The following is a 13,177-nucleotide window of genomic DNA, read 5'->3' as shown; positions in this document are numbered from 1 at the left end:
TCTACCCCTTAGTTACCTTATAAATATCCCTAATCGAACAGGGAGAGGACACACTCATGAGAGCACCTAGAGGGAGGGGGGGTGAATAGGTGATCCTGTAAAATTAAACATTAAATAGCCACAAACTTGATTATAAGGATGTTAGCATGAGTTAATCAAGTTTGTGAAGCGAGCTCTTGCAAACACAAGCAATCACAGAGAGAAGCAACACAAGAGACACACGATTTTTATCCCGTGGTTCGGTCAAGTAACACTTGCCTACTTCCACGTTGTGGCGTCCCAATGGACGAGGGTTGCACTCAACCCCTTTCAAGTGATCCGATGATCAACTTGAATACCACGGTCTTTCCTTTGAGATCTTTTCCCGTTTGCAAGGAATCTTCACAAGTTGGAGCCTCTTGCCCTTACAGAGTTTTGATCACAAGAAGCACAAGAATAAGGGAGGGAAAACAACACACACAAGATTCAATCCGCAGCACACACACGCACACAAGCCAAGATTTGAGCTCAAAGTACAGCACAAAGAGTTCACAACTCGAACGGAACTCAAATCACTAACACAACGAATCGAATACGTGGAGGCGGAGTCTGGATGTCTTAGTATGCTTAGAGAATGCTTGGTATTCTGCTCCATGCGCCAAAGGGTCCCTTTTATAGCCCCAAGGCAGCTAGGAGCCGCTGTAGATCAATTTGGTAGGCAATTCTTGCCTTCTGTCGAGTGGTGCACCGGACAGTCCGGTGCACCACCGGACAACTCCTGTAGCAGTCCGGTGCGTGATCTCCTTCCATATCGGGCACAGCCGACCGTTGGTCCTCACGATTGGTTGGCGCATCGGATAGTCTGGTGTGCCCAACCGACCGTTGTTGCGGGCCACGCGTCGCCCGCGGATTGCGCAGTCGACCGTTGGCCACGAGCGCCTTTGGCTCACCGGACAGTCCGGTGATTTATAGCCACGTCGCCTTTCTCTTTTCCCGAGAGCGCCTAGTTAACGCCGAGCTAGCCTGGGGCATCGGACACTGTCCGGTGCACCACCGGACAGTCCGGTGTGCCAGGCCCGAGTTGGTGTTGGCTGAACTTTGCCAACTTTTCTCCAATTCGAATCTTCTTTTCTTGGCACTATTTCTAGCACTTAGATAACCATGTTAGTGTTCAAAAACAATTCACTAAGTCTAGAAACATACCTTGTTCTTGATTTCCCACTTCTCACTCATTTGGTACATATTAACTCACTCAATATATGTTGGACATCTAATCACCAAAATACTTATAGAAATGGCCTAAGGGCACATTTCCCTTTCAATCTCCCCCTTTTTGGTGATTTATGCCAACACATCAAAAAGCAACAAAATAAGTGCAACATCAATGCAAATGAAGACCAATTTCTTTTTCACTAAATATTTGGCATATTTGGATCACTCTTTGCCACCACTTGGTTTGATTTTGCAAATCAAATTCTTTTTCCTATCTCTAAGTCAAACGCACTTGTTTGGGCAAATCGAGAGACATTCCAAGAGTAAGATTGATCAAGTGCCAAAAACTCCCCCTTTTCCCCATAATCAAAATTCTCCCCCATAAGAGACCAAACTTTGCAATAAGAGTATTTTGACAAAAACCAAATTCTAACTCCCCTATTTTCAAAATTCACAAGTGGTTGGCTGATCCATTTTGCTTTGGCCTTAATTTCTCCCCCTTTGGCATTAACCACCAAAACAGGATCATTCTTGGCCCTTTAACCCCATTGCCTGTAACATCCCAATTTTGATCCCAAGGTTAGAAACCCTAAAACTCCTAAACCCCCCTTAATTATCTCCTAAGACCCCCACCTCATGAGACATTTCATCCATCATATGCATACACTATGGTTGTTAGTAGCACCTCACATAGAATATTTTGACACCCAAGAAATATAGATAAATATTTGTTTAAAGAAAAAAGGATATTATAGAAAAGAAGAAAGTAAAATAGATTTGGAAATTGGAAAAGAAAAAAGAAAAGTAAATTTCTCTTCCCCCCGGGCTGGGCCGATTTCCGGCCCAAGTCCCCCCCTCTCTCTTCCGCGCGCCCGCGCTCTTCCTCGCGGCCCACTCGGCCCACCTCCCGCGCGCCCGCACCTGCCTGACAGTCCGACCCCGCACGTCATCCGCTCCTGCCCTCTCCCCCGCATCCACTCTCCCTCTTTCAACCCGACCTCGCTTGTCAGCCCCTCCCTCGCGCCCGTGATCAAGCTATCAGCGCGATCACAGCCGACCACCACCCGCCCCGTCGCCTCGCCATTAACGCGCTCGCCAGCAAGGTTTGGCGCCTTGCGCCTGCCCGAGCCATCCCGTCACCCCGTCGCCACCACTGTGCGCCATCATCGTCTCCGCGGCAAGCGTCGTCGGTGCTCGCCACCTCCCTTTCCTCCCCCTCCCCGGCCGCCTATAAAAGGACCGCCCCGAGCCCCTTACTTCACCGCACCAGGCCTTAGCCACTCCATCTTCCTCCCTCGGACCCAATCGAGCTCGACGTCGTCGTCCCTCCCATCTCCAATGAGCTCCGCTCTCCTCTCTCTGTTGGGTTCTAGTCAAATTAGTGTAGCTCTTGAGCTCCGCCACTTCACCACGAGCACGACACACCTTTTTCCCCACGCCTATTACACCCGTTGGCCTCGCCGGCGATCTCATCGTCGCGGAGCCCGCCACCCGCCGTGGACCGGCCATCCCGAGCGTCCACTGGCCAAATTGACTCCACCTCCGTGACCCCTACCCCCGCCTGTGCTTTGCCACCATTCCGTCAATCCAGAACCGGACCACCGGCGAGGAACCACCGTCGGGTTCACCGGTGACTGGTTCTCACCGCCGCGGACCGCCCTCCTCCCCTTTGATGCCTTAGCCCCCTCCTCTCTCTGGCGCGTGGGCACGCACCCACGGCGTCCGCCGCGCCGTCCCCTCTCCTCGTGGGCCGTCTGGGCCCATTCTGCCGCGGCGCCGCGCGCCCACGCTCGGCCGGGCCGAAATCCCCCCGGGCCCAGCTATCCAGAATTCCTTTTTCCTTTTTCTTTTCCCCTTTTTCTTTTCCTATTTCCATATAAAAATGCATATATTGATATTTTATGCACCAAAAATAGTCTAAATAAATTATAGGGCACAAAATAATAATATTTAAAACTTGGCACACTCCACCAAGCCACCATGGTTGATGTATTGTTCATTACCTATTTTTGCTAGGAGAAGAGGGATCCGATCCTCTGGAATTTGTAGCTCCGGAAGAAGGACATGAACCCGATCTCTCTGAAATAGATCTTTCGTGCCAGGAGAACTTCGACGAAGGCAAGTCCATTCTTCCCTTGATGCATAAATTACCTACTCTTTCTACCACTACTTAAGCCGGGAATAAGGGTTGGGTCCTTTGCATTGTGAGAAGAGATATAGCCCGCATTAAAGAATATCTTTTGAGTACAAAATGTGGGATGAGAAAGGGGTGGTGTTTTTACTAAACGATGTTTTCAAAAAGTGTATGATGAAGGGTATTCACCCTTATCACCTTTTGAGTGGGATAATCAGGGACTCCCTGGTTTAGGGGAGGGCCTCAGGTGATTGGCTCAGCCGGGTTAGGCGTGAGCAGAAGGATTGTCTCCTCATATAAGGACCAGTTTGTCATCCTTCACTACATGTACTCATGACAAGTACAACCACTCGAGACTGTATGGACAGTCACTCAGTCTGAACTCGTACGGTCCAAACCCCAGGGTTATGATGGCTGGGGAGCACCTGGAGGATAAGGAGGGGGAATGTTTTGTCCGGTTTGGACATGGTGGTGGCCTGAATCCTTCCGGTATAACCGTTAAGGTAAGGATGTGCGAGGAAAGAAAGAGATTCGGATTCGGGTCTCATTGGCCATGAGACCGCAGAGCCGGACTAGTGGGTAAAGTGTACCCCTCTGCGCAGAGTTGAAACCTATTCGAATAGTCCGTGTCCACTGGTATGGACAAGTCTGGTGTGGTATGACAATTAGTGTTTATGATCTCCGCGAACAAGGAAATGTGTGCGTGAGTGTTTTTGGAAATGAAAACAATACCACGGGAGCAGGAAGCTTAGTGGTGGTTGAGTGTGAAAATGTGCTACTTCTTCCTTTGGGGAAAACCATCAAAGTATTGCCTTTTCCTGAAAAAGAAGAGTGACTTCAACTCCACCATGTAAAAGCATGTATTATATAGGTCCCTCTCTCTTTACGGGCGGGATGGGCTTGCGGAATACCTACTGTATTCACCCAGATTTATTTATGTTTTTCAGCATCTGAAGACTTCTTTTCTGCTATGCTCGACTAGAAGGGGGTTATGTCTGCACCCAGTCTGCCTGTGGCTTGGGATAGTTGAACTTCCACTGTGCTTTGTATTTCAGGGTCGCTAGAGCTTGTACTCCGGTATTGTAATAACTTTTATTCGAACTCTGTACTATTTGAAGTAAGGAATGTGGTTACTAGCCTCTTAGGACTAGTAATTGTATCACATTTGAGTCCTAAAGGATCGGGACGCTTCATGTGGTATCGGAGCCATAGGACTGGCCGTAGATCGCAGCCCCCACCTTAAAAGTTTGCCTAAAAAAGAAAAGACCTCTTACCCCCTAAAAAGAATCTTCTCTCCTTTCCCCGATATTAACAAACCCTTCTTTTATTCTACCAGATGGAAGGCTCCTTTGTCATTAGGACATCCTACTGCTCAGAGGTGGAAGGATTCCCTCATCTTTTATGGAGTTGCGCGCTTCACATGGGGATCCGTAAGAAGCCGGAGTACGTCTGGAAGGAATACCACAAGAATGGAATTGAAAAATGCTCTATGGCAGTCTACCTGGGAGAAAGCCAAAACTACCCAAATCACCCTCCCTTCCAAGTCACTTCCACTAGACACTGATTCCCAGACACTTGCCAAAATGTTGCCCAAAAAGCCCTCCGCCAGCTATGCCAAAACTACAACAGGGAAGTCTCCGAGACACCCCTTTGTTACTTTCCACCTAGCAACAAAAATACCCCTACCTGAAGGAAAAGACTTCAGGCCTTGTCCGGAAGAGATCCTACTGAGGATGACCCCACCATAGTCTACATGGCCAGATATCTCCACACCCTTGACAACCACTATGACGACCTTTTCTCCCACTGCACCCACCTAAATTCCCGGGTGGAAAGCCTAGAGCAACAAATCAAGGAATTAAAAAAAAGGAAAAGGCGTCCCTCCAAGAAAGTCTCGAAATAGCAGAAGGTGAAGATGCCAACACTTGTGAAGCCTACCGAACCCTGAAGATGGACTATGATAAGAAGTTAAAGAAGCTCGCCCCCACTAAGAAAATCCGGAAGCGGACCAAGAGCCAAGGATGCCAGACTGAACGAAAAGAGGAAGCCCCGCCAACACTACCTCCCTCAAGGTTAGAAAGCTTGTCTGACGTTGAGGAGATGTCCCTGGCTAGCCTTGACGATCTTCTCAGAGAATTTGGGGACACCTTAGAAAGGGAGTTCGGAAGCACCTTAGAAAACGCTCGCGCGTAGTGTGATCTGTGGCAACTGTATGCTTGTAATGAACTTGTGTGATGAATAAAATAACATGTTTGAAAAAATATGGCATGTGCATAGTAGTAATCCCTTCCCCTGGCAGATGGCTTCGGATAAAACCACACCTACCACCTCAAGTATTGGAGCAAGGTCTCCCCCAGGTGCTGAAGAAGAAGTTGGTGGAGAAGGGAGTGAAACCCACCTCCCCGCACCTCCGGAGATGCCATTAGACTTAGCCCATGTTCTGGCCAACCAAACCTGACTCATTGAGGTCCTCACCAGAAGCCTTGAGAACCAGCGCCCAAATGGTGGAAGGCCTCAGGACAGAATGGGAGATTTTCTAAGGCTCAAGCCTCCCACATTCGCTGGATCCAGCAACCCACTTGACGCTAATGACTGGCTGCACACAATAAAAATGAAGTTGGAGGCCATCGGATGCCCTGAAAACCAGCGTGTTCATCTGGCTGCTCATCAACTTTCTAGGATGGCCCTAGCCTGGTGGGATACCTTCAGCGCTGTCGTTAGAGATGCTACCTGGGCAGAATTTGAAGCCGCCTTCCGAGAACATCACGTGCCCCTAGGAATCGTCTAGCTCAATGAAGATGAATTTCTGGAATTAACTCAAGGAGGGAGATCTGTTAGTGAATATGTCCACAAATTCACAGAATTGGCTCACTATGCGCCTGACGATGTCAGCACGGAAGCCAAGAAGATGGCTCATTTCTTGAAAGGGCTAAGACCAGAACTCAAGACTATCCTCGCCAGCCAAGACTTCCTCAGCTTCTCGCACCTCTCAAACAAGGCCATACAAGTAGAAAGGGCTAGGGAAGAAGAAAAGGGTCACCTCAAGAGGAAGTTCCAAGTCCTCCGAGCTCAGCAGCAGGACAGGCACCAGAGAATTTGATCCTTTGGGTTTCCACCCAAGGGACCAAGCTTCAACAAGCCAGCTGGACCCACTCTGTCATGTTTCAGTCATCCGGGTCAAAGTTCCCTTCAGGCCCCCTCCGTTGCAAGCAACCAACCTCCAGCCAATGCCTGTTGGCACTGCGGAGACCCCAGTCACTACAAGAATAATTGTCCTTAGTTGAAGACATCCGTGCCTACCTACTCCAACTCGATGAATGGCCCCAAGAGTGCCCTAGCACCTGCCTCCAAGGCACCCTCCTCCAACAGCCAGCTAAGCAAGACCCAGTATCATGGTAGGGCATGAGTAAACCACGTCGACGCTCAAGAGGCTCAGCAAACCCCGGGAGTAGTGCTCGGTGAGTTCCTAGTTGAATTTACTCCCGCTGCTGTACTTTTTGATTCAGGAGCATCTCATTCTTTCATAGTCACTGGTTTTGTGGAAAAGCATGGCATTCCCACTGCACATCTAGAAATTCCCTTAGTCACCCGAACCCCAGGGCCAGACCTTCTATGCCACCTCAAATGCTCCCAAGTTAGGATTCTTTTAAGTGGGGTAGTGTTCTTGGCAGAATTAGCCATCTTGCCATCTGACGGAATTGACGTGATCTTAGGAATGGATTGGTTAACCAAGCACAATGGCGTCATAAGTTGCACAGATAAGACCGTTCTTCTCACTGACCACCAAGGAAAGTCAGTCTCATGTCAGGCTTAGCCACCCGCCCAAGATCCAATGGTGTTTAATCTAGCAGCAGAAAGCATATCTGTAGTAGAAGAATTCATGGATGTGTTTCTAGAAGAATTGCCAGGATGCCGCCAGAAAGAGAAGTGGAGTTCTACATTGATCTAATTCCCGGCACCGCACCAATCGCAAAAAGACCATACCGCATGGCTCCCACCGAATTGGCAGAACTAAAACTCCAGATCGCAGAACTTCAACAGAAAGGGTACATTCGTCCCAGCTCATCTCCTTGGGGAGCACTAGTCCTGTTCGTCACCAAAAAGGATGGAAGTATGAGGATGTGTATTGATTACCGATCCTTGAATGAAGTTACAATAAAAAGCAAGTACCCACTACCTCGGATCGATGACCTCTTCGACCAGCTTCAAGGGGCCAAGTATTTCTCCAATATAGACCTAAGGTCAGGATATCACCAGCTGAGAATCAAGGAAGCAGACGTTCAGAAGACAGCGTTTGTCACCCGATACGGACAATATGAGTTCACAGTAATGCCCTTTGGACTAACCAACGCACTCACCTTTTTCATGAATCTTATGAATAAGGTATTCATGGAAGAGTTAGATAAGTTTGTCGTAGTCTTCATTGACGACATCCTGATCTACTCCAAAAGTCGCAAGGATCATGAGCATCACCTCCGGATTGTCCTCGGAAGACTCAGAGCACATCAACTCTATGCTAAGCTCAGCAAGTGTGAATTTTGGTTAGAAAAGATAGCCTTCCTTTGGCATATCTTAACTGCAGAAGGAATAGAAGTGGACCCATCCAAAGTAGAAGCAGTATCCAAATAGAAGCAACCATCAAACGTTAGTGAAGTTCGAAGCTTTTTGGGAATGGAAGGATATTACCACCGTTTATCAAAGGATTCTCCAGCATAGCAAGACCTATGACCAAGCTCCTCAAGAAAGACAATAAATTTGTATGGACCCCAAAGTGTGAGGAAAGCTTCCAAATCATAAAGAAGAAACTCACGACCACGCCAGTATTGACACTACCAGATATCCACTAGAATTTCGTCTTCTTCTGTGATGCTTTAAGGCAAGGTTTAGGATGTGTGCTTATGCAAAATGAGAAAGTCATCGCCTATGCATCACACCTACTCAAGCCACATGAGCAGAATTATCCAACACGTGATTTGGAATTGGCAGCCATAGGGCACGCCCTAAAAATACGGAGGCACTACCTGATTGGAAACAAATGTCACATCTTCACAGATCACAAGAGCATGAAGTACATTTTCACTCAGCCAGACCTCAATCTCCATCAGCGAAGATGGCTGGAATTGATTAAGTATTATGACATTGAGATCCACCACCACCCCGGAAAGGCCAATGTTGTAGCCGACGCCCTCAGCCGAAAACCTTTCGGGGAGAAAGCAACCAACTTCTTGGAAGACTGGAAGAAAGAATTAGCTAAACTAAATGCTTGTTTGGGAGACAATGGCAGCCTAGAAGTCAAGCCAATGCTAGAAGACCTCATACGCAAGGCTCAGCGCCGAGACACCGAGACGGCAAGTCTTGTAGAAAGCGCTCGGAAAGAACAACTCCCAGACCCCAAGATAGATGAAGAAGGAACCCTTTAGTTCAGGGACCGTTTGTGTATACCAAAGGGAGAGGCACGAGAAATCCTGCTCGACGAAGCCCACAACTCAGCCTACTCTATCCACCCAGGGACCACCAAGATGTACCTAGACCTCAAAACCAGATACTGGTGGAGAGGGATGAAAAAGGAGATAGCCCAGTATGTGGCCCGGTGTGATACTTTCCAGCGAACTAAGGCAGAGCATTAGAAGCCTGCAGGTCTACTGCAACCCCTCCTAGTGCCCAAATGGAAGTGGGAAGAAATAGGCATGGATTTCGTAATCGGACTGCCTCGGACCCAAAAGGGAATGATTCTATCTAGGTTATAATCGACCGTCTCACCAAGGTAGCCCACTTCATTCCAGTAAAAACTACCTTCGGGAGAGCCACCCTTGCCCAGATATATCTTAAAGAAATAGTCAGACTCCATGGTATTCCAAAGAAGATAGTGTCAGACAGGGGAACACAGTTCCCCTCAAAATTCTGGATGAGTCTTCAGCAAGCTTTGGGCACCAAGCTAGACTTCAGCACCGCCTATCACCCTCAGTCAGATGGTCAGACAGAAAGAGTCAACAAAGTCCTCGAGGATTTATTGAGAGATTGTGTGTTGACCTTTGACAAGAGTTGGGAGTCTAGTTTGCCGTATGTAGAGTTTTCTTATAGCAACAGCTACCGGGCCAGTATCAAGATGTCACTGTTTGAAGCCTTGTATGGACGAAAGTGCCAGACCCCTCTGATGTGGTCCAAAGTAGGGGAAAAGACACTGGAAGGGCCTGATTTCATTAAGGAGGTAGAAGAAAAAGTTGCCCTGATCCAAAAAAGACTACTCAAAGCTCAGAGTCGGCAGAAGAGTTACGCAGACAACCGAAGGAGAGAACTCAATTTCGAAGAAGGAGACTTCGTCTACCTCAAGGTCTCCCCAATGCGCGGGGTCAAAAGATTTCAAGTAAAAGGGAAGCTAGCTCCACGATTCATCGGTCCCTATCTTATCATTGGCAGAATAGGGCCCGCAGCCTACCGCCTCAAATTGCCAGAATCCATGTCAGATATCCACAATGTGTTTCATGTATCCCAGCTCCGCAAATGCCTGAAAGTGCTAGAAAGTCACATCGAAGAAGAGACAATTCAGATTCAGAGGGATCTACAGTACCGAGAAAAGCCAGTGAAGATTCTTGATTCAGCCATCCGAAAGACCCGAAACTCAGAAGTGAAACTCTGTAAGTTCAGTGGAGTAGAGAAGGAGAAGAGGAAGCTACCTGGGAGAGTGAGGACTCTTTGAGGAGGGAATACCCTTACCTTCTCTCAATCCCAGTCTGAATCTCGAGGGCGAGATTCTTTTAAGTGGGGTAGGTTTGTAACATCCCAATTTTGATCCCAAGGTTAGAAACTCTAAAACTCCTAAACCCCCCTTAATTATCTCCTAAGACCCCCACCTCATGAGGCATTTCATTCATCATATGCATACACTATGGTTGTTAGTAGCACCTCACATAGAATATTTTGACACCCAAGAAATATAGATAAATATTTGTTTAAAGGAAAAAGGAGATTATAGCAAAGAAGAAAGTAAAATAGATTTGGAAATAGGAAAATAAAAAAAGAAAAGGAAATTTCTCTTCCCCCCCGGCTAGGCCGGTTTCCGGCCCAAGTCCCCCCTCTCTCTTCCGCGCGCCCACGCTCTCCCTTGTGGCCCACTCGGCCCACCTCCCGCGTGCCTGCACCCACTTGACAGCCCGACCCCGCTTGTCAGCCCCTCCCTCGTGCCCGTGATCAAGCTATCGGCGCGATCGCCGCCGGCCACCACCCGCCCCGTCGCCTCGCTATTAACGCGCTCGCCAACAAGGTTTGGCGCCTTGCACCTGGCCGAGCCATCCTGTCACCCCGTCTGCCCGAGCCATCCCATCGCCACCACTGTGCGCCATCATCGCCGCCGCGACAAGCGTCGCCGGTGCTTGCCACCTCCCCTTCCTCCCCCTCCCTGGCCGCCTATAAAAGGACCGCCCCAAGCCCCTTACTTCACCGCACCAGGCCTTAGCCACTCCATCTTCCTCCCTCGGACCCAATCGAGCTCGACGCCGTCATCCCTCCCATCTCCGGTGAGCTCCGCTCTCCTCTCTCTGTTGGGTTCTAGTCAAATTAGTGTAGCTCTTGAGCTCCGCCGCTTCACCACGAGCACGACACACCTTTTTCCCCTCGCCTATTACACCCGTTGGCCTCGTCGGCGATCTCACCGCCACAGAGCCCGCCACCCGCCGTGGACCGGCCATCCCGAGCGTCCACCGACCAAATTGACTCCACCTCCGTGACCCCCTACCCCACTCGTGCTTCGCCACCATTCCATCAATCCAGAACCGGACCACCGGCGAGGAACCGCCGTCAGGTTCACCGGCGATCGGTTCTCACCGCCGTGGACCGCTCTCCTCCTCCCTCCTGACGCCTTACCCCCCTCCTCTCTCTGGTGCGTGGGCCCGCACCCACGGCGTCCTCCGCGTTGTCCCCTCTCTTCGTGGGTCGTCTAGGCTCATTCTGTCGTGGCGCCGCGCGCCCGCACTCGGCCGGGCTGAAATCCCCCTCGGGCCCAACTATCCATAATTCCTTTTCCCTTTTTCTTTTCCCCTTTTTCTTTTCCTATTTTCATATAAAAATGCATGTATTGATATTTTATGCACCAAAAATAGTCTAAATAAATTATAGGGCACAAAATAATAATATTTAAAACTTGGCACACTCCACCAAGCCACCATGGTTGATGTATTGTTCATTACCTTTTTTTTCTAGGAGAAGAGGGATCCGATCCTCTAGAATTTGTAGCTCCGGAAGAAGGGCAGGAACCCGACCTCTCTGGAATAGATCTTTTGTGCCAGGAGAACTTTGACAAAGGCAAGTCCATTCTTCCCTTGATGCATAAATTACCTACTCTTTCTACCACTACCTAAGCCGGGAATAAGGGTTGGGTCCTTTGCATTGTGAGAAGAGAGATAACTGAAAGGGAAATAGGCTTACACCTTTTCCTAAATGATTTTGGTGGTTGAATTGCCCAACACAAACAATTGGACTATCTAGTTTGCTCTAGATTATGAGTTCTACATGTGCCAAAGGTTCACAACAAACCAATAAAAAGACCAAGAAAGGGTTCAAATAAAAAGAGCAAAAGACAACCGAAGTGTGCCCTGATTTGGCGCACCGGACAGTCCGGTGCACCACCGGACAGTGTCCGGTGCACCAGGGAACCCGACTCCAAACTGCTCACCTTCGGGAATTCTGGGAGCCGCTCCGCTATAATTCACCGGACTGTCCGGTGTAGCACCAGACTGTCCGGTGCGCCAGCGGAGTAACGGCTACACAGCACCAACAGTCGTCTGCAACGAACAATAAATGCGCTACAGTGCGCGCCTGCGCGCGCAGAAGTCAGGACAGGCGCCAGAAGGCGCACTGGACAGTGAATAGTGACTGTTCGGTGCACCACCGGACTGTCCGGTGGCCAAGCTGTCAGAAGCTCCAACAGTCAGAACCCAACGGTCGGTGACATGGCTGGCGCACCGGACAGTGTCCGGTGGCGCACCGGACTGTCTGGTGCGCCACGCGACAACAGCCTTCACCAACGGCTATTTTGGTGGTTGGGGTTATAAATACCCCCAACCACCCACCATTCATAGTATCCAAGTTTTCAGCCTTTAAACCTCATACAAGAGCTATAGCATTCAATACAAGACACAAACAAAGAGATCAAATCCTCTCCCAAGTCCGGAATCACTCCAACCAAATTAGTGACGAGAGAGAGAGAGACTTTTGTGTTCATTTGAGCTCTTGCGCTTGGATTGCTTTTCTTCTTCCTTTTTTCTTGTGTTCAACTCACTTGTAATCAAAACAAGAGACACCAAGTTGTGGTGGTCCTTGTAGTGGACTTAGTGTCCCATTTGATTGAAGAGAAAGGCTCACTCGGTCTAAGTGACCGTTTGAGAGAGGGAAAGGGTTGAGAGAGACCCGGTCTTTGTGACCACCTCAACGGGGAGTAGGTTTGCAAGAACCGAACCTCGGTAAAACAAATCACCGTGTTCATCCGCTTTATTTCTTTGTTGATTTGTTTTCCCTCTCTTTTGGACTCGATTATATTTCTAACGCTAACCCCGGCTTGTAGTGTGTGCTTAAGTTTGTAAATTTTAGATTTGCCTATTCACCCCCCTCTAGGCGACCTTCAATTGGTATCAGAGCCCGGTACTTCATTAGAGCCCAACCGCTCGAAGTGATGTCGGGAGGTCACGCCAAGAAGGAGATGGTGACCGGTGAGAAGCCTGCCACAAGCCATGGGAAGGCTCCATTCGGAGAGTCCGGCAACAAAGTGAAGGGATCCCCTTCACACGACAAGTCGCGTCGAAGCGGCGAGAAGAAAAAGAAGATGAAGAAAGTGGTCTACTACAAGACCGACTCTTCATC

This window comes from Zea mays, chromosome 1, assembly GCF_902167145.1.
Source record: "Zea mays cultivar B73 chromosome 1, Zm-B73-REFERENCE-NAM-5.0, whole genome shotgun sequence".
In the NCBI taxonomy this organism is placed as follows: Eukaryota; Viridiplantae; Streptophyta; class Magnoliopsida; order Poales; family Poaceae; genus Zea; species Zea mays.
Note: the sequence above shows the minus strand (reverse complement) of the source record.